Source organism: Felis catus, chromosome D1, assembly GCF_018350175.1.
Source record: "Felis catus isolate Fca126 chromosome D1, F.catus_Fca126_mat1.0, whole genome shotgun sequence".
Classification (NCBI taxonomy): Eukaryota; Metazoa; Chordata; class Mammalia; order Carnivora; family Felidae; genus Felis; species Felis catus.
The window spans coordinates 28309347-28330818 of record NC_058377.1 but is presented as its reverse complement, the minus strand read 5'-3'; the positions used below and the strand labels follow the sequence as shown (position 1 = coordinate 28330818).

At 43.2% G+C, this 21472-nt stretch overlaps 1 protein-coding gene across 1 annotated transcript in view; it reads right to left on the bottom strand.

Annotated features, from left to right (window-relative positions):
* The window catches only part of NTM (neurotrimin), a 943500-nt gene that overhangs the window by 613143 nt on the left and 308885 nt on the right, over positions 1-21472 (bottom strand). The gene's annotated exons all lie outside the window — the stretch shown is intronic.

The following is a 21472-nucleotide window of genomic DNA, read 5'->3' as shown; positions in this document are numbered from 1 at the left end:
GCATCCAACATAGTAGCTATTAACTATAAAAAGCAAATATTAACTGACATAAAGAAGAAAATGGATAGCAATAAAATTATAGTAGGGGACTTTAATACCCAGCTTACATCAAAGCACAGATCATCTAGAAAGAAAATCAATAAGGAAACATCAACCTTAAACAAAACATTAGACCAGGTGTACTTGATAGATATACAGAGAGCATTCTATCCCAAACCAGCAGAATACACATTCTTCTCAAGTGTACATCTAACATTATCCAAGATATATTTGTATTAGGCCACAAAAAAACCCTCAATACATTTAAGAAGACTAAAATCATATCAAGCATCTTTTAAGACCACAATGGTATGAAGATGGGAAGTGTGTGTGTGTATGTGTGTGCACATGCATACACACATACATGCACACACACACACACAGGAAAAATCACAAATATTTGGAGAATAAACAACATGCATTGAACAACCAGTGTGTCAACAAGAAATCAAAGGAGAAAACAAAACATATCTTAAGACAAATTAAAATGAAATTACAGCACACTAAAGTCTACAGCAAAGGCAGGGATACAGCAAAGGCAGTTCTAAGGTGGGAGTTCATAGCAATGCAGGCCTACCTCAAGTAATGAGAAATATCTCAAACAATCTAACTTTACCCTAAAAGGACTAGAAAAAGAGAGGAGAAAATGAAGCCTCAAGATTAGTAGAAGGAAGAAAATAAGACCTTACAGGGAATAAATGAAATAGAGACTTAAAAAAACAGCAGAAAGATCAATGAAACTAAAAGCTGGTTCTTTAAAAAAGATAAACAAAACTGATAAATCTTAGCTAGACTCAGTAAGAAAAAAGAGAGATGATTCAAATCAATAAAATCAGGAATAAAAGAGGGGAAGTTACCATGTATACTAAAATAACACAAAGGATCATAGAAGACTACTATGACCAATTTTATGCTAATAGGGGTGCCTGGGTGACTCAGCCGGCTCATTGTCTGACTCCTGATTTAAGCTCAGGTCATGATCTCAAGGTTCATGAGATTGAGCCCCGCATCCTCACTGACAGTTCAGAGACTGCTTGGGATTCTCTCTCTCCTCTCTCTTTGTCCCTCAACCCTCTCTCAAAATAAATAAACATTAAAAATACATATGGCAAAAAAAAACTGGATAGGCCAGAAGAAATGAATAAACTCCTAGAAACATACAATCTTTCAAGAGTGGGTCATGAATAAATAAAGATCTAAATAGATTAATTACCAGCAAAAAGACTGAATCAGTAATCAAAACTTCCCAACAAACCAAGTTCAGGACCAGATAGCCTCACCGGTGAATTTTACCAAACATTCAAAGAATATTTAATACCTATTTTTCTCAAACCCTCCCAAAAAATTGAAGAAGAAGAAACGTTTTCAAACTCATTTTATAAGTTTATTGTTACCCTGATACCAAAACTAGACAAGGACACCACAAGGTATCCACCACAAGGACACCACAAAAAAAGAAGAAAAAAAATATATAGGTCAACACAGATAAACAGAGATGCAGAAATCCTCCACAAAATATTGGCAAACTGCATTCAACAGTGCATTAAAATGATGATACACCATGATTAAGTGTGATTTATTCCAGGGATGCAAGGAGAATTCACCATTTGCAAATCAATCAACATGATATACCACATTAACAAAATGAAGGATAAAAATCATATGGTCATCTCAGTAGGTACAGAAAAAGAACTTAACAAAATTCAACATCCATTTATGATAAAAACTTTAATGAAGCAGGAATAGAGGGGATATACCTCAACATAATAAAGACCATATAAGGCAAGTCCATCACCAACATCATACTCAATGGTGGAACACCAAAAGCTTTTTTCCTAAGATCAGGAGAACAATATGCCCACTCTCACCACTATTCAATTTAGTTTCAGAAATCATGGCCAGAGCAATTAGGCAAAAAAAAGAAATAAAAGGTATTGAATTTGGAAAGAAAGAAGTAAAATTCTTACTATTTATGGAAAACATTATTTTATGTATAGAAAATTATAAAAAACACAAAAAAACCTGTTAAAACTATTTTTTATGGAATCACATAAATTCCTGAATAGCTAAAGCAATCTTGAGAAAGAAGAACAAAGCTGGAGGCATCATGCTTCTTAATTTCAAACTATAGTACAAAGCTATAGAATCAAAACAGTGTGGTATTGACATAAAAGCAGACACATAGATTGATAGAACAGAATACACTGAAATAAACCTGTGCATTTATGGTTAATTAAATTATAACAAAGGAGGTAAGAATATTAAATGGCAGAAGGACTATCTCTTCCATAAATGGTGCTGGGAAAACTGTCTGGTCACATGCAAAAGAATAAAAGTGGACCACTTTCTTAAAGCATACACTAAAATTAACTTGAGATGGATTAGACTTGGATGTAAGACCAGAAACCAGGAACCTCCTAGAAGAAAACATAGATACTAAAGTTCTTAACATCTCTCTTGGCAATATTTTTTTTGAATCTGACTCCAAAGGCAATGGCAACAAAAGCAAAAATAAATAAATGGAAATACATCAAACCAAAAACCTTGTGCATAGCAGAGGAAACCATCAACAAAATAAAAGGCAACCTACCGAATAAAGAAAGTATTTGCAAATCCTGGGGTTAGTATCCAAAATATATAAGGAACTCAAACAATTCAATAGCTAAACAAACAAACAAACAAACAAACATAAGTAATTAATCAAAAGTGGACAAAAGAACTTGAATAGACGTTTTACCAAAGAATATATATAAATGGCCAAAAGACACATGAAAAGATGGTCAGCATCCCTAATAATCAGGGCAATGCATCTCATACCTGTCAGAATGGCTATTATTCAAAAGACAGGAAATGCCAAGTGTTAGTGAGAATGTGGAAAAAAAGGAAACTTTGTGCACTATTGGTGGCCATGTAAATTGGTGTGATCATTGTGGAAAACATTATGGAGTCTCCTCAAAAAATTAAAAATAGAACTATCAGAGTACCTAGTAATTCTACTTATGGGTGTTTATCTGAATGAAATGAAAACATTAATTTTAAAGAGTATATATCCATCTTCATGTTCACTGAGGCATTATTCACAATAGCCAAGTTATGGAAGCAACCTAAGTGTCCATGGATACACGACTAGATAAAGAAGATGTGGTATATGTACATAATGGAATACTGCTCAGACATAAAAAAGAATAAAATTTTGCCATGTGCAACGAAAAGGATGGTCATTGAAGGTATTAGGTTCAGTGAAATAAATCAGACAGAGAAAACCAAATACAATGTGACTTCACTTACATACAGAACCTAAAAAACAAAACAAACGTGCAAACAAAACAAAACAAATAGATACAGAAAACAGATTGGTAGTTTCCAGAAGGGTGAATAGGGAGTGGAGGAAATGGGAGAAGGAGGTCAAGAGATACAAATTTCCAGTCATAAAATAAGTCACGGGGATGTAATGGATAGCATGGTGACTACAGTCAGTGATGTTGTATTGCATGTTATGAAACATTACATGGGGATGAGGAAATTAGTAATGTGGTCATCATTTACAGTGTATACAAATATCAGAACATGTTATATACCTGAAACTTATATACCTGAATATATCAATTATACATGAATAAAAAATAAAAAGAAGGAGGGCTGTCCCCCACACCCTCCATTTAATTTCTCTGTTGGGGTTTTCTTAGCTGTGGCTAAAAGTTAACATCATTCTCCCCTAACTGCTATACCAACAAAACAAAACAAGACAATTAATGTTTTCTTGGAATTGCCTTAAAACCAGAAATTCTCTTAGGAAAAACTGGCACCACAATAGTATTCAGTACTCATGACAGAAATGCAGTTCATTTCTCCTTGTTCTGTTTGTTGTTGTTTGCCATTTGATTCTAACACATGTCTCTTAATACACATCTCTTCAGACTCTGTAAACACTCTTCCCTTGCTTCGAAATCACGGGGCTTGGATTCTAACCTCAGCTCCACCACTCGATCACTGTGTGACCTTGGACAAGATCCTTGACCTTTCCTTCTAAGGCTATAAATTCAACTGTGAAATGGAGTTATACCAGTGTCTACTGATTAGAAGACTTTAAAGATTAAATAGGAAAATTATGTTAAAAATGCTTTGTGTGAAATTAAATAAGCACTCACTAAATACTGGCTTTCAAAAATCAGCACATCTATATTGGTAACATTTTTACCTTTTCAGGAAAAGGAGTGAAAGGCATTGGAGAAGCAGTGGCTGATAAATCAGGGGTTCAAAGAACACACTGATTCCCAGTGAAGGAGCGATCAGACCTGATGTTGGGGAGTCTGACTCTTACGTGATCTTCTGATGCTTGAAGTGGATGAAGATGAAAAGACAGGCCTGGCTGAGGAAGAAGATTTTGAGTATTTGCAGGCATCTGAGAGGAGGCCTCCTGAACATGTGGGAAAGAGAACTAGGTCCTCCCCATGTGGGCCAGCCTTATAGCTGCAGACTCCGTACAGTCCTACATGACCCCAAGCTCAGAGGGCCTGGAGTTTGGTTTGTGCTCTGCTGCTGCCATCCTGAAATGCTTGATTTTTTTTTTTTAATTTAAATGCAGGTTAGTTCACATACAGTGTAGTTTTGGCTTCCTTAGAACCCAGTGATTCATCTCTTACATAGGACACCTGTTTCTCCTCCCAAAAAATGCTTTCCTTAATTCCCATCACCTATTTAACCCATTCCCCCATTGGAAAAAAGACAGTCTCTTCAGCAACTGATGCTGGGAAAACTGGACAGTGACATGCAGAAGAATGAAACTGGACCACTTATACCGTACACAAAAATAAATGTGTGACAATTTTTCATCAGGAGTCTCACATCTTCATTCTGCCCTGGATCCCACACATTATTAGCTGTCCTATCTCCACCCCTTCAATATGTTCCCTAGCCTTCCATCTGATGGGGTGCGGACAACCCTGTGTTTATCTAGGCCCTTATCCCCAAGGTCCTTGCTGAATCCCCATGAAATTAGGAAATAAAGGGGTTCCTGGGTGACTCAGATGGTTGAGTGTCCAACTGAAGCTCAGGTCATGATCTCACAGTTCATGATTTTGAGCCCCACGTCGGGCTCTGTGCTGACAGCTTAGGGCCTGGAGCCTGCTTCAGATTCTGTGTCTCCCTCTCTCTCTCTCTGCCCCTCCCCTGCTCACTCTGTCTCTCTCTCAAAAATAAATTTTTTTTAAAAAAATTATGAAATGAAAAGGCACTCAGCAGTGTACTTGATGTAAAGAGGAAGGAAGAGCTGGAGAAAATACTTTTTCAGGAATGCGAGTATTGAACATTGGTATACAGTTACAATAAAGGTCATAATTTATAATCTAACTGTATACACAGCTGTTAAAAAAAGGATAAAAAGTGAGAGAGATGGGGATGTCAGAAGCCCAATTATTGCCCATGATTCTGAACCCACGCTTCATGGCAAAACTGGCAAATCTGCTGAGTTGCTCCATCTTTCCTTCCCATCCACCATGCCCAGATGCTTCTCTGGCAATGAATCGTGTTCTTCTAAAAAGTGGATGAGAGTGCATAGAGGAAGTGATTGGAGGAGAAGAGGAACAACATATCTATGTTATCTATCCTATGCCAAGTGTTAAGCAAGGGACTTTATATAGAGTTTATCATACATTCTTCACAATAGCCCTGTGGGTGGATAGTATTATCTCCATTTCACAGATTAAGAAACTTGGGCACGTGAAGTAACCAATTTGACAAAGTCACACATAAAGTAAGTGGCAAAAAAAAAAGTATAATAACCCCAGGTCTTTCTGTCACCAAATGCCTTTTTCTTTTTAGTGTATTTTACTGTCCACCAACTGGAAACAGAGACAGATGAAGAAATATTTCATTACTACATTCCAAGCACTGTTCTAAATGCATTACATGTTTTAGCTCATTCAATTCTCACATTGAGATGGGCTCGGAAAGTTTAAGTAAATTCCATAAGGACTTGTAGCTGTTACGTGTCAGAACCAGGATTCAAACCTAAACAGTCTGTCTTCAAATCCAAAACCCTTAGCTAACCCAAGATGCTACTTTTTCTAAAAAGAAAAAAAGATGGAGATAGGAGAGGGGCAAACTTGGTGATTGAATATAGATTGAATATGGAAAAGGTTAAGGGTGAATTTTAGGTTATATGTTTGAGTACCTGATGGAAAAATGATGTCATTTAATGAAATTCAAAATATGGGGGGGGGGGAGGTGCAGATTTCATGGGAATAATTGGGACATCACTTTTGGATATGCTGGGTTTGGGGTGCTTGGAAGGCATCCATGAGGATGCTATACAATATTAGAACCTTCAGGGTTGCTGTGGAGACTGAATGAGTACATACATGCAGGGTGCTTAGAATGGTACCCAGAAGAGTAAGTGTTAGGTAAGTGTTTGCTATTATTATGGCCCAGTACACAACTGGGTCATTGCAGAGCTAAGAAGATTATTATGACCCAGTAAGCAATTGGGTCAAATGGAGCTAAGAAGAGAGATTTTGGCTAGAGATATAAACTCAAGAGTTGGGAACTTACAGATAATAACAGAAGTTATGGGCAAAAAGGAGATCTCTTAAAGAGAAAAGATAGAATAAGAAGAAAAGAAATCCATAGGAAGCATGTATCTTGATAGACACGGAAATCATCTTTGAGATATTGGAAGTTCCTGAAGTTTTAACAAAAGGGAAACATTTCTTTATAGATGCAATAAAATACTGAGACTCTGAACAAGAAAGACAATTCCTTAGGTGATAATTAATATAATCAGAAATAACAAGTGAAATAATATTTAACCAGATTCCTAGAGAAAGGGGACCACAGCTAACCAAACTGCTCTGTTCATCACCAGAGTTTGTGCCCAGTGTGAGCATACACTGAGGATTTCTCAGCCCCTCAATTAGCTTCCAACCCAAGTGTGGTATCTCATTTTTATGTGGTCAAGAGTCATGGTCTTCAAGGGCTGTGAACACACACACACACACACACACACACACACACACACACACATATGTATACAGGTTCTCAGTACTTTTTGATTGCTGCTTTCTTTTTGATTGCTGGAGGATTCCCCCTGATCTCCTGGGCTCAATATAGACTTCCTGCAGGAAGACTTTTGTGCCATTTACCTGGGCTTGATGCTCTCCCACAGTTCTTCACTCTTGCCTCTATCATAGAACTTACCCACTAAATTGGAACTTTCTACTTTCCTGACTATAAGCTTAAATCAGATTTTATTCATAGTCCCAGGCCCTAGCATAATGCTTGACTATCATATGTGCTCAAAGACTCTCATTTTAAAACTTTATTCCTGGAAAGTGCCATTTTTAATTTCAGCATCTTCTGCCTAGTCTAGCCCTACTTGTGTTCCTAGATGACACTTAGAAACTCTGTGACGATTCAGTGCTCTGGACCCCTCCTTGTCTAACATGGGAGAATGAGTATAATTGAGTATAATTTATAAATGTTGCACATGTTTTAAGTGTATCAGCGAATGAATTTTAACAATCATATATACTTGCACAACTGCCATGATAATCAAGGTACAGATCATTTTCATCATCCCAAAAGGTCCTCTTGTGTGTTTGCCTCTGTGGTCCCAAGTACCATATCTCACGCTGGAGACTTTGATGTGTAGAACAGATGCGAACATGTGTATCTCAGGTTTTATGAAGGAAATGAATGTCATATAGGAGGTAGAAGACATGGTTTGGTGGCAAGTTATAGGCAAAAAGAAAGATACTGCAGGTGGAAAGTATATTGGCAGAGTCAGGAAGTTGAACTTGGGATCATTCGTTTGGAGAAGAGCTTTGAGGTGTGAGTGATGAGCAGGGAATGGGTGGTGACAGGAATGCAGATTAACCACACAAGTGGGGAATATTGGCAATGTCTTATGAGCTTCCTGGCATTTTGGCCATATCCAGGAAGGGCTAAGGTTACTCATGGGCTCTGGACTCCTACCATCTATAATTAGTTGTCCACATAAAGCAGCATAGAGCTTCTCTTGAGAGTTGATGTCACTTGGCCACTCTGGCTGGTTCTTTTCCTCCTTTGACTCTGAAGTGTGCTGTTTCAGACCTCATCCTATTCTTTCCTGCCCCAAACCTGTCAGATTCCACCCTTTCTGCCTTGCCTCCATCCTGTGCTCCAGTCCAGTCATCTTCATGAAAGAAGAGAGAAGCCTTCAGGACAGAAAGTAGCAGAAAGAACCTGTATTCCCTTCTTGCTTATAATCTCAATAATGATAGTCAATAATCTGCCTGTAACTTTTGACTCCCCCAAAACTTAACTATTAATAGCCTACTATTGAGTGGAAGGGTTACTGATACATAAACAGTCAATTAACATGTATTTTGTAGGTTGTATGTATTCCTAAAATATAAAGTAAGTAACAGAAAAGAAAATGTTATTAAGGAAATCATAAGGAAGAGAAAATACATTTACAGTATGTACTATAAAAAATTCTGCATATTAGTGGACACGTGTAGTTCAAAACCATGTTCAAGGGTAACTGTAATTTCAAAGTGTAATCTAGAGGCTGCTTAGTTGACTTCAACAGAGTTCAGCAGATAGGTGTGTGTTTATTTTTTCAAAACAATTCACATTAAAAGAGGGAGTCCAGGGGCATGTGGTTGGCTCAGTCGGTTGAGCGTCTGAGGTTGGTTTTGACTTAAGTCATGATCTCATGGCTTCACAGGTTCAAGACCAGCATGGGGCTCTGCACTGTCAGTGCCAAGTCTGCTTGGGATACGCTCTCTCTCCCTCTCTCTCTCTGCCCCTCCCCAACTTGCAATACATAAACTTAAAAAAAAGAGGGAGTCCACATCACTCAACACTTTCCACAGAGTCACCTTCTATCTGTATTTATAAATGTATCTGTCTTTGTGAGACACACCCTCCCTGGGAGACGAAACTTAGCAGCTAACCTCTAATAGTAATTTTGTGAATGCGGGATACAATCTCTTTTGCTATCTTCCCAATGCTAGGGTAGGCTAGAAAGTCCTCAATGATACAGTGATCTGAAACAAGGGACCAGGTTAACCTTCATGGAAGGATGCCATAATAATTCTCTCAGGTTTTCCTCAGCAAGCCAAATCTTGACTACAGTGTAAGAAATAAGCTGAACTTTGTAAAAGGAATACTTTCAGCAGTAATATTTGGCACTGGGCTAAGAGTGAAGGCATAGGGACACTGATTCTGACTCTGAGGTGGCTTGGCTATGTGAACCCTGGAATATGATTTTCCTTCATGAACCTGATTCTTCAACCTTTTCTATAGAAGTACTATCTAGCGGCGCCTGGGTGGCTCAGTCGGTTGAGCGTCCGACTTCCGCTCAGGTCATGATCTCGCGGTCCATGCGTTCGAGCCCCGCGTTGGGCTCTGTGCTGACAGCTCAGAGCCTGGAGCCTGTTTTGGATTCTGTGTCTCCCTCTCTCTCTGCCCCTCCCCCGTTCATGCTCTGTCTCTCTCTGTCTCAAAAATAAATAAATGTTTAAAAAAATTAGAATTACTATCTAAATCTTTGGGACTATTTTTTTATCAATGGGGAATACTTGTTCTTTAAAGGAAATATTTTATCATCTGTAAAATGGGGATAATTACAGCATCTGCTTCCTAGTATTGTTATGAGGGTTGAATTAGTTAATTCATACAAAGCAGTTAGAACAGAGCTTGCATGTAGTATAATGGCTCAATAACAGCCGTGATGATGATGATGTTGCTAATGATGATGATTGCAAGAAAAAAAGGGGGATTCTCCAAGGGCCAACAACAAGGAGAAGACTTAAAATAGAAGGGTGAGGCTAGGGGCTGTTGCTCATGCTGCCTGGGGCTGGGGGAGGGAGAGTGAAGCCTCAGTGTTAAAAGTAAGGGGCAGGGTCTTAACAGGAACTTGGGCACTAAGGCTGGAAACTGGATGACATTTCCATGTATGGCTGACATCCTTGGATGCCTCCAAATGTTACATTGGGAAAAAAATTCCAAAATTTGCATGAAGATTGTAAAGAACTTTGGTCTGTCCTGACCTGGGCTCTGGATGGAACAGCCATGAGTGTCCAGGGAATTTGTAATTCCAGGTGTGTGCTGAGAGTGGGTTTTGGGTTTCGATGCCTGCTTTCTGTGCTGATTACCCCAAGGGCCCTCAGCAGAGGCAAACACAACTGCTCTGGCCCCAGGCCACAAGGAGTTCCCATTGCCACATGAAGCTGTGCTCATAATCCAGAATTACCAAACATTCAAGATAACAGCCACTTCCTCTGAACCCCCTAGAACTTCAAGGAATCAAATAATAGAGGCTATGGTATAATTTAGCTCAAAATACTTTTAAAAAGCAGGATTCAAACACATAGGAAATTATAAAGCATTCAAAAAATGGTGTCTTAAAATATAGAGCTTTTAGAAATGAAAAATGAGATCATGAATTTCAAAACCCCAATGAATGGGTAAGCACTATCAGAGAAGAGAAAAAACCAAAATGGCAGATAAATCTGAGGAAGTCCCCAGAATCATACTAAGGAAAAAGTATGAAATAGCAATCATGAGTGAGAAGACCCCACATATACTTAATAGGAGCTTATGAAAGAGAGAGCCCAGAAATAATATTTTAACAGATAATTGGAGATTAACAATTCCCCCAAATTACTAAAGGACCTAAGCACCAAAAACATTCAGCCAATATGTCAAACAGTCACAAGTGCAGTAGTATCAAAAAGGCTGCAGTGGTAAAGCAGCCAAACTCTCAGAGCTGCCCCCATGCCCACAACTACAGCAGCACCTCTGAGTGGTGTCTAAGAGACTGAGAAATGGGGAAGCCTGAGTGGCTCAGTCAGTGAAGCCTCTGACTTTGGCTCAGGTCGTGATCTCACTGTTTATGAGTTTGAGCCCTGCGTCAGGCTCTGTGCTGACAGCTCAGAGTGTGGAGCCTGCCTCAGATTCTGTGCCTCCCTCTCTCTCTGCCCCTCCCCTGCTTGCTCTCTCTCTCTCTCTCTCTCTCTCTCTCTCTCTCTCTGTATCTCTCAAAAACAAAACAAAACAAAACAAAAAACAAGCATTAAAAAATGTTTTAAGAGACCTAGAAACAGAGAGACTGAATGGATCCGGACTAACGAGTGTGCATTTTCAAGTTGATTCCAAAATGTCAATGACTGTGATCTGTGTGCTTTCCACATTCACTGCCATTTTACCCTGTATCCTCATACTGAAATGAATTCCGAGAAATTAACGAATCCAGAGTCCAACAACTAACTGGCCAGTCACTGTGCTCCCAGCTTGCTCCCTCTAAAACCCACCATTCTCCCTTGCTGTGAACAGACTGTCTGTCGCTTTTCCCCACACACTCAAGGCTATTCCACTAACGTTTTCAGGTTCTTGTCTTCAGTGCCAGGGGCAAGGTGACATTCCTTAAGATTTATTATTATTGTTTTCCATAACCTGAGGAATGTCAGTCCTCTAAAAGCCTCTGCACCGTGTTGATTTTCTAAGTTAACTCTGACTTAGCATAGATTTATTGGTGAGGTTTGTGGTTTGCCCTGTGTGTGTGTGCATGCACGCACATGTTTGAGACACAAAGGGGAAGGGAGAGGGAAACCCAATATTTATTTAGCTTTAATATATGCTGTCTCCTGAACTAAGTGCTATCATATATACTTATTCTCTCCATTCCCGTAGCAATCAGGTATGAAGAGTATCATCAAGCTTGTTTATCACATGAGGAGCAAGTCTCTGAGAAGTTAGGTAGTGGGAAGGGTCACTTTCCTGGGAGTCTGACTCCATGGAGAAGAAAGGTAGAGAGAAAACAATATGCTGAGAAGATCCTAAATCCAAAATGAAATTGAAGCCCTATGTTGTGAGGCGTGATCCAGGTGTGGAGGGGAAATGGGAGGTCCCAGCAGGTGACTGTGCATTTAACCCACATCTCCCAGACAGCCTGGACCCAAGAAACATTAAAACTCTTACACAGAGCCTTTTAGGCTCCCTCCACATTCATCGTCAGGGCTGTTCTTGTGAGCTTGCATTCCACTTCCCTTCCCCATGGCCTGGGTTCCCCTCCTCAGTGGGTCCATATCATTCTCTCTATCCTCAGAGTGACAGTGAGCACCCAACACAGTCCCGACACTCAATTCTGCTGAGGAAATTTGTCTGTTCGTTCTGAGGATAAAAGTTCTTTTGTGGCCCAAATAGAATTGGTTATTCTCCCTGCAGAGGGGCAGGTTTCTCCTTGGTTTTGGATTATCATAGACCTATTATATCCACAACATTTTGTTTTTGGGAAACTTGTTTGTCAGAATGTTAATTTGATGTACACCTGTCTGGGCCACAAATTCAGCCTTCCTAATGAACTTCAACCCTCCCATCCAACAGGGCTCCTAAACTTCAGCTTCTGTCAATCTCAAGGCAAGACAGGAACAAATAGCACAGCTGTGTAAATGCACAGACCTCAAGTGGGACATGTAACCTCTCTGAGCCTCATCTGGAAATGGGGATAATAATCCTGCCCATTGTGTTGCCCCAAGAATTAAGTGGGAAACATCCATGTAAGCAACTTTGTTACGGTCAACACGTAAACATTCTGGATTCTCCAGGCTGATTTGCTGTGGGATCCCCCTCCGTTCTCAAGGTGGGTGGGTATGCCTAATAGGCTACTCAAAGACACTGCTCACGGCTTTGCCACCTATGAAATAGAAAACCTCCTTTTTCAAAGGACAAAGGAGCTTGAAAAGATCTGGTGTAAAATAGCAGAGAGAGCCTGAGCTCTTGAATCAAAACCTACCTCATTTCCTGGCAAATCATGTAACTTCTTTGAATTGCATTTTAAAGTGCTAATATGTACCTCATAGGGTTGCTTTAAGGATTCAGTAAGACATGGCATATGAAAACACATGCAGACACATGAAATAATTCTTTTAGGAAGGTCTCAGGCTAACCCAATTCTATCTTTACCATTATCTCTAGGGGAATTGATAGGTGGGCAACCACATTGCAATAAACACCAAACCAGAGGTGTGTATGCAGTACCACAGGGACCCTGGCTTCTCATACAAGTCCAGCACATATCTTGTCAGTAGGATCACAGAGATTTTTTTTAAACAAAATCCTTGGCCTGACGGTGCCCCAGAACATTTTAAGGTGAAAATGTTCCAGACAACACATTTGGCATTTCCTCCAGCAGACAGCTCTCTGCTCCACCCTCCATGGCTGAATCTGGAGGAGGCACTGTCTGCATCTCAGCCCTTCTACTACTGCCCCCTGGTGGCGAAAGCTTGCAACTTCATGGATCTTTTGGACTCCACTGGGGTTCTTCCCTGTAGGGCCTCCCAGCCCCCCATGCTGCCCATACCTTGGGGAGCATCTCCTCAGCTCTGAGAGTCCAATGGTGCACATTGCATTATTTGCTTTCACTTCCCTCCCTGAGGCAGGCAGTTTCTTTGCAGGCTCTTGATCTCTATATTGTCAGCCTGGCTGATCTTTCCTGTCAATTCATGCCCCATCCAATCCAGAGTGATCTTGTAGGCAAATCTGCTCCCATTGCTTCTTGCCTAAAACCATTTAGTGGTTTCCACTGCCCTTCAGTAAAGCTCATGATGCTTTGCATGAAATAAATATGCTTCTTCTGTGATATCTCTTTTGCCCACATAGCCAGTATCAGATCTGGACCCCCTTACTTCTGGGGGATATCTGCTCCTTATCCAGCGTGGAGGTATTCATGAGAGCATTTCCCACTTGAATGCCCTTTCCTGACCTCTACTCAATGGCTAACTCCTTGAAAACCCAGTAGCAGAAGTCACTTTCTTAACCAGGACATTCTCTAGCAATCCAACCCCTCCTTTCCAACTTAGGAGCCTGCCTGCAGCCTCTATTCTCAACTCTGTGACATGTCTTCCCAGCTTTGTGCTCCTAGACCTAAGCACCACATTTTTAGCTTGTGTTTTAAAAATCTTCATAGCCCCAGGATAGAATCCAGTGCCTGGCACATGGAACTTGCTCGATGGATGAATGTTCAATAAAAAACTTTATCTAGCTTGGGAACCAGAAGAATGGCAAATGCTGCGAGAGTAACAAAAAAAAATCATAATTACTTACATTTGCATACTGCTAATAATGGTAGTCATGGAGCATTTATTACATTCAAGGCACCGTTATGTGCCATAAATTCATTTTCTCAGTCAATAGACAGTGAGCTTCCCCCTTATACTATCTCATTTAATCTTTACAACAACCCTGGTGGATGGGAGGAGAGCAGGAATTAAATCTGAATCTCAGATGAAAAAACGGAGGCTGGAAGGGGTTGATGGCCAAGCATCCGAGGCTAATGCGAGAGCCAGGGTTTTACCCTCGTTTCTGCAACCTCTCTCCCAGTGACATGAGTCTGCTCTCCCTTATTAATACTCTGCCACCTCTTCCTGACAGAGGCAGGTCCCAGGAGACGGAGCCAAACACAGAAATGTGCTTTGCCTGCAGACCCAGGCTGTAAAAGCAATCACAGCCTCTCCTCTCCCGCCTCCAGTTCCTAATCAATTATGGAGGAAATGACAATGAAGAGAGCAGAGAGAGAGAGAGATTCAGGAGTGACTGCAGTTCATTGAAAAGATACCAGAGGCTTTGTTTCTGCAGCCACAATGCCCGGCTGGCAGCACCAGGGCAAATAAATGTAGGGTTTGGTGGATGACACGGAGACAAAGGAAAAATGACAAACCAAGTGAATTAGTGAAGGTGAAATAAACGGTGCTCAGCAACAGATGGGGCTGATGCTGGGTAATTTTCTCCTGTCACCTCCCCTCAGGTAATAGATAATCCCACAGCTGCTGGAGTTTCTGAGGAGGCAGGCACGGATCCTCGGTCCTTTCCTGTTTGGAAACCGTGCCCCCCATCCCTTAACCTGTCTCGATGATAAAAATCTTAAGAGCCAAACTTTTTGCAAGACTTATAGTGGCGATTTAACTCAGTCCCAGCTAAGGTTGCTATCTGTCAGGCTGTCACGGTGACAGGCAGATTTGTAAATGCTCTGGCTCCAGTGTCAGGTTGAAGGTGACATTTTTCAGCTGGAGATTTTTTCCCCATCCCTCACTGAGACAGATCATCTCAGAAGTAGGAAAGCAACCCCCTGAATAAGCCTCTGTCCCACTCACCATCACCCTGACCAGAGCTGTTGACCGCTGAGCTCTGAGATTGTCGTTCAGTTCCCCAGACCCACCTCTGCCCTGACCCAGCACACAGAAAACAGAGTGATTTCCTGTAAGGCCATGCCCCCAGTCCCACACTCTCCCTGTTCTGTCCCCAGGCTTCACCTGACTTTCCCTTACAATGATTGTCTTGGCTGATGGTCGCTCTGCCATTACCATTATAAATACTTACCTAGATTCATTAACCACAATATAAAAACCCAGAATCTCAACTAAATTCATTTAATGACCTGCCATGCCATTTCTTGGCTGAAGCATCTGAAACTAACCCCGAATGCTCAGTGGCATTCTTCCCTTTGATTTCTTCCTGGAACCACTAAGACTTAATCAAGTTTCTGTTTTAACCTCTCTTTTTCTAGGATTTTCCTCTCAATGTATTAACCCTGAAGGAGTAGCACCAACTGGGGCGACTAGGTTCCTTAGCTTCCTGCCTCCTTCTCTGCATTTATCCGACCTCCTTCATGAAGCTTGGGAAGGCAATTTCTGCTCTGATGCCACATCAAAGCTCAACTAAGAGTTCCATCTGTCCCCATTTCTTGGCCCAGATGCCAAAATGGGGATTCTCAGTCTCTCTTCCTTTGTCTCTCCCCTCTTTCCGTCTCTCCATTTCTTTAAGGAGGAACTAGAATCGCAGCTTACCACATGTCTGCATGGGGCAAGCCGTCCCTGCACCACCCAGGGTGTGCATGGAGGGCTCTTCTCACAGCCAACCACCAGGAGGGGTGCCAGTGCATCCCAGGGGAAGGTCTCAAGGGCCAGCAAGGAAGGAAGAGAGAAACAAGCAGGTGGTACAGAACTGCAAAAACATATCTTATGACTCCCCACCCCTCCTCTCCTTCCTTCCTTCCTTCCTTCCTTCCTTCCTTCCTTCCTTCCTTCCTTCCTTCCCCTTCCTTCCTGCTTCACATTCTGTTTGCTTAGTGGTGTGAGGCCTTTGCTCCCAGCTCCCACAGGGAGCTTCCTGTGACCCGGCCGGTGTCGCTTCATCCCTTGTTTCCTTCTGGACCAGAGGACATGACGGTATCCACGCTGCCATCAATCTCAGGATCTGAATTACACGAATTGCTCAAGCATCTTTATCTTCAATGCCTTCATTTGAAAAGTTTATTATATCTACCTTGTACAATCGCTTTTTTTTTTTTTTTTTGAGTCATGAGCAAGATAGCATATGAAAAGCTCCTAAGACACAGCGAAAGCTTGGTGAATGTTGGCTCACCCCTGCCCCAGCCTGCAGCGTCTTCCTTAGTTATCAGCCAAGTTCACACTAGAACAGCTCAACGAGCTCCACCTAGTGGCGCGGAGCGTGCACTGAGCATGAAGTTCGCCTCCTCAGTACCCAGCGCAAGTGCCCCAGCCTCATGGAGTTGAGGTCTTTATACTGCCTCCACTCTGGGGGCTTACCTTAGGGGGGAGGGGAAAGGGAAGAGGAGAAAGAGAAGACAGTGAGAGGCCAAGACGGAGGAAGACTTCCAGAGAAAGGTAGGCAGATGGAGTAATACACCGGGCCAGTGCTGACACGTGTCCCCGCAGAGAGTCCAGGAGGGACGCAGACTGGAAGGGACGGACACACGTGTCGGCGAGGTCAGGACTGCCCCGAGTTCCGCGGGAAATGAGTCTTTGTACACCCCGCAGCAGGAGAGGAGCGACCACACAGGATGCCCCCACCTTCCTCAGCGGCAGAGCTGCCCCAGCAGCACTGGTAAACACAGGTAGCAGGAGGCTTGAATGGGAAGCTTTGCACACCAGCAGAGCACAACGGCCCCCTGCCCCCAGGCAACTTGGCAGAGGGGCTACTACTGTGCCTTTGGATGTCACCCGGATTCTGTAAAGGTTAGAGATGGAAGGAGAAGCACTCCTGTCGCTGGGGAAGGAGAGGAGGTAGAGCTGGGTCACGACTGGTGGGTGCATAAGTTGCACTGGGAGGGCACTGACTCCAGGTGGGGTAGATGAACTCTCCCGAAGGAGCCAAATGTTTGTGAGAGGAGAGATGGACAGCTCTTGGGGACAATGAGGAGAGTGTGGGGCAGGTGCAGATTCACCTCTGCCCCTCTTAGCCCTTCAGCTTAACTCCAGACTTGCGCCACCTTTGAGAAAACCTTAGTACTCAGCTCCTGTGACCCTCCCTGACATCTCCAGGGGGAAATATGAGTATTTCTTCTATTAAACATTCCCTGGATGAGTTCCATCAAAGGGAGATTCCATTTCCCTTTGGACCCTCATGGTAAACATTCTAGAAAGATCTCATTGCTTCCCTCCACATTCCCATTTGGTAGATATTTTATGTGTTTCCTTTCCTTTCCTTCCTTCATCCCATCACAGCCTTGGTCCCAACCCCTGGACTGGCCAGTGAAGGAGGATAAGGAACATAGCCAGTCCCTCTGGCTCTCACCGAAGGAGACAAGTGGGCATTTAACCCAGACAATGCATAATGTGTGCTGGGACGGGGGTATCCGGGTTGGCCCTGAGGTTGGAGTACAGGGGTCTCTGCTGGGCCCGGTCAAGCTGTGGGAGACCACTGCAGGCAGCATATCTGTGAGCAGGCAGGACACAGCCAGCAGCTTCCCTGCCTCTTGGCCTGCTCAGCTGGCTCTCTTGCATGCTATGGAGGCTCTGGGAACCTCTGCACGTTTCTTGGCAGACACCTTGGCAGAATTTCTCGGAGCCCAGAAACTCAAAGGGTGTCAGGAGGGTGAGCTCAGGAAGGCTGGGCCCCAAAGGACCCCTTCAGGTGGGTCTCATGGCCAGTGATGCAGGGACTGTCCCTCAAAACCTCCTTTCCCTCAGTTTTTAAACATCATACTCACCCTAGCTCCTTGACCCCAGGGTGTCTATCCTGGGAGAAGAGTTTCTCATTATGTTACCTATTTTTTGGTTTGTTTGTTTTCTATATGATTGATTTTTTTTTTTTTTTTTGGTGGAAGGGGATGGTCACGCTACCTCTATTAGGAAGTCCATTGCATATATTTTTTAAATTTTGCATTCAGTTCATGAAATATGTTCTTTCAGAGCTTCAGGCCTCTGAGCCTAGAGGCTTGTGTGTCCTTCCCATCCCCTTGGGTACTGGAGTGGACACTTTTCCTACCATGTGCATTCCTCTGGGAGAATGCCTATTCCTCAATTTCCCAGGATTTGAGCAGTTCTGTTTGCCTTCCTGATGAAATGTGTGTGAATATGTGAATGGGACCAGAGTGTGTGGGGAAGTCCTCACTACATTGTATGTTTTCCCTCATTCCTAATCTGGGATCCAGGCTTCTCTTTGCTGGCCTCACGTGCTCCTACCCAGTCCTACAAACAGATGGGCTCAGAGACAGATGTGTGGGAGGGGAGAGAGGCCTCAAATGCTGAGTGTGGAGAGAGTTCCCTTCATTGTGGACTTCTGCAGCATGAGGTCCAGCTTGCAAGACCACCAGGTTAATGTACTGGTGAATTTCATCTTATGCAAACCAGGGAGCCAACCGTGTCAATGCAAATACCTCTGTCCCAGGTGATAGGCATGTGACCAATAATAATTGGTACTTACTATCAAAGCAAAAAATTCCTTTTCACTGTTCAGTCTTTCTAGAGCGAAGGCAGTTGGTAATAATGGAAGGGGTGGTCTGGGCCATGATGCCAGGTGCCCAAAGGAAGGGTAGACACAAGCCTTGTCCAAGCCCTCAGAGGTGTTCTGTCCAAGCCTGGGGGAGGAGGCAATGAGCAGCAGGGGAAAGGGCTACCCAGAATTCATATCACTTTTTTTGGCCTCCTGATGGCTGCTGTGGGGATGTCTGCATATTTATTCCATAAGCATTTCATCACTGGAACACTGGGAGGCAATAAGATGTGGTCTTTCTTTGTTGCTCATTACACTTAGGATACACAAGAGCTATGTTATCTTGCCGGGGAGCATTTTTCCAGGCCGTGAAGTCTTTTTGGGAGATTCCAGTGGTTTCTTCTTATGCAAGAGCCCAGCCTAGTGGTTGCAAGCATGGGCTGGACTGAAACTTGGATCTGCCCAAACCATTAACCATTCACAACTTCTCTGTGTCTTAGTCTCCTCATCCACAAAATGGGGGTGATAATGGCACTCACTTCCAAGGATCATTGTGAGGAAAGGGATTAAATGATGAATGTAAGTGATATTAGCACAGCACCCACAAAGAGCCAGCACTCAGTATCTAGTAGCTATTTTTAGGTAGCATCCTCTGTTATCTTTTATGATAGGAAGGAAAACAAGAGTACAGCGTGCTGGTAATGTAATAATTTCTTTATTTTTCCTGCCTCATCTCTTTTTCGCAGGAAGCAGTGGGTGACCTGAGGAAGGAGGGTGGCTAAGTCATGGAATTAGAGGCAAGCATCCTAGAAGAAGATGACCATGGCATCTAAATGAAAGGAACTGATTTCTGAACCAGACTTCTCAAAATGCAAGCAAGCAAGCCCACCAACCTTGCCTGGAGGAAGGCAGAGGAGAATGGGGAGCTGAGGTCTTCCTTGTGATGAGGTCCCCATCCCCTCCCTGCTCAGGGCCTCACCCCCATCCCATCCCTCCCAGGGGGGTACCACCGGCAGGCCAGCCCCTCCTCATGGACTTGGCCTCCACCTGTCCTCAGAAAGAACCTGAGCTTTCAGGAGAAATGGACTAAAAGCAACATTTGCAGGGAAACTGAATTCCACATGATAAATCTCCTAAGTCTGGCCTAAGGACTGAGCTAGCCTTTAAATTAAGGCCCAGAAAGTTAGAAAAGAGTTATCGTCTTGGGCTGGGATTGGAAGAGGCATAAATTCACGCCCACCTGTTCCTTCATCTGCTCCTTTTCCTGTCTTTCCAGCCCCTCCTGAGCCACCCAGTAGGAGTACTGGGTTTCTGAGGGCTCAGGCTACAGTGGGGAGGCCGAGGTAGCAGCAGGACAGCCCCCTGACCCCTGTGTCTCTGCCTGCCCCTGGTCCAGGGCTCCCTTGCATCCCCACGTGGAGCCACAGGCTGTGGCATGGAGGAAGGCCCAGCCCTCCCGAGAAGAAAGACTGACTCAGGGTCAGAAGGCAGCCCTTCCTTCCTCTGACACCAGGGCTTTCTGGGGATTTTCCTTAACAAATGTCCAATATATATGCCAGCATTTGCTCTTACTGACAGGTACTCTCACATTAAATTAAAACTAACTAAATATATTTAAAAAAACACTAAATAAGTAAATAAATTGTGTCTTACAGTATTCGTGAGTGGTCTGGAAATCCTACAGTAACACTTTTCAATAGAAGGGTTCACAGGCCTTTGAGATTGGGTAAGACCATCTCAGATGGGTCTGTGACACTGACAGCCATATATTTTGATCCCAAATGGTGTCGTGTTGCCTGATGGCAGCATTGGATATTTGGCCATCATATGCAGGCGACCTTCTACACAAGCCACACAGCCACCCAAAAAAAAAGCAATATCAAGTTCAACTAAAACATGAATTGCACATATACCTGCTATTGGCTAGGGGAGACATGGGTAAGCAATGTGGTCACTGCCCAAGCTGTATGGGAACCCCTAGGAGAACCGGGCGTGGGCGAGGATATACCCACTCCACACCACGTGGTACCCACTTTACACCAGGCGTACCCCCAAGAGATGCAGGTGGAAAGGAGGAGCCTTTGCCTCTGGGGTTTTGGAGCTCAACTCACAGACTCTTCCTAAGGAGAAATGATACAATCACATTCTGATGTGCTTTGAAAGCATTTTTCATGGGCTTTAAAAATAATCATTAACATGTAGTTTTCTGATTTAACGATGTAAGCTACCCACCCTTCTTCCAACCCTCCTTGTATGGTTGGCTTTGCAAATCATTTTAGGAAATGCAGCTAGGGGCACTGAGAGAGAAAACACAGCAGGTGGCTTCACCTCCCTGCACAGAGTCTGCAGAAAAGAGCCCTCTTCTGTTCAAGGAGCCCTGTTACTGCGCTGAGAGCAGGCAGCTTAGGCCTCTGGAAGAGCACAGGAGTGCCCTCCCGTGGCCATCCTCCGGAGCTGCAGGCACAGCCAGCCCCGCATCTGCAAGCTCCCCTGTCCAGATGTGCGAACTGGCTGGCAGTGCACGTCCTAACCCTTTGGGGTTTATTAGCCTGCTGTAATGTCAGTGCAATAATAGCCCCGGGGAGGCCATTACACCACTATTTCCATCCAGAGGAAGGCTATTCCATCAACTGCTCCAGAGGCCTGCTTGGTAAATGAGTTTTCTTTTAAAAATACATTCACTTGATTGCTTTGCTAGAGCACATTCGGCACCAGG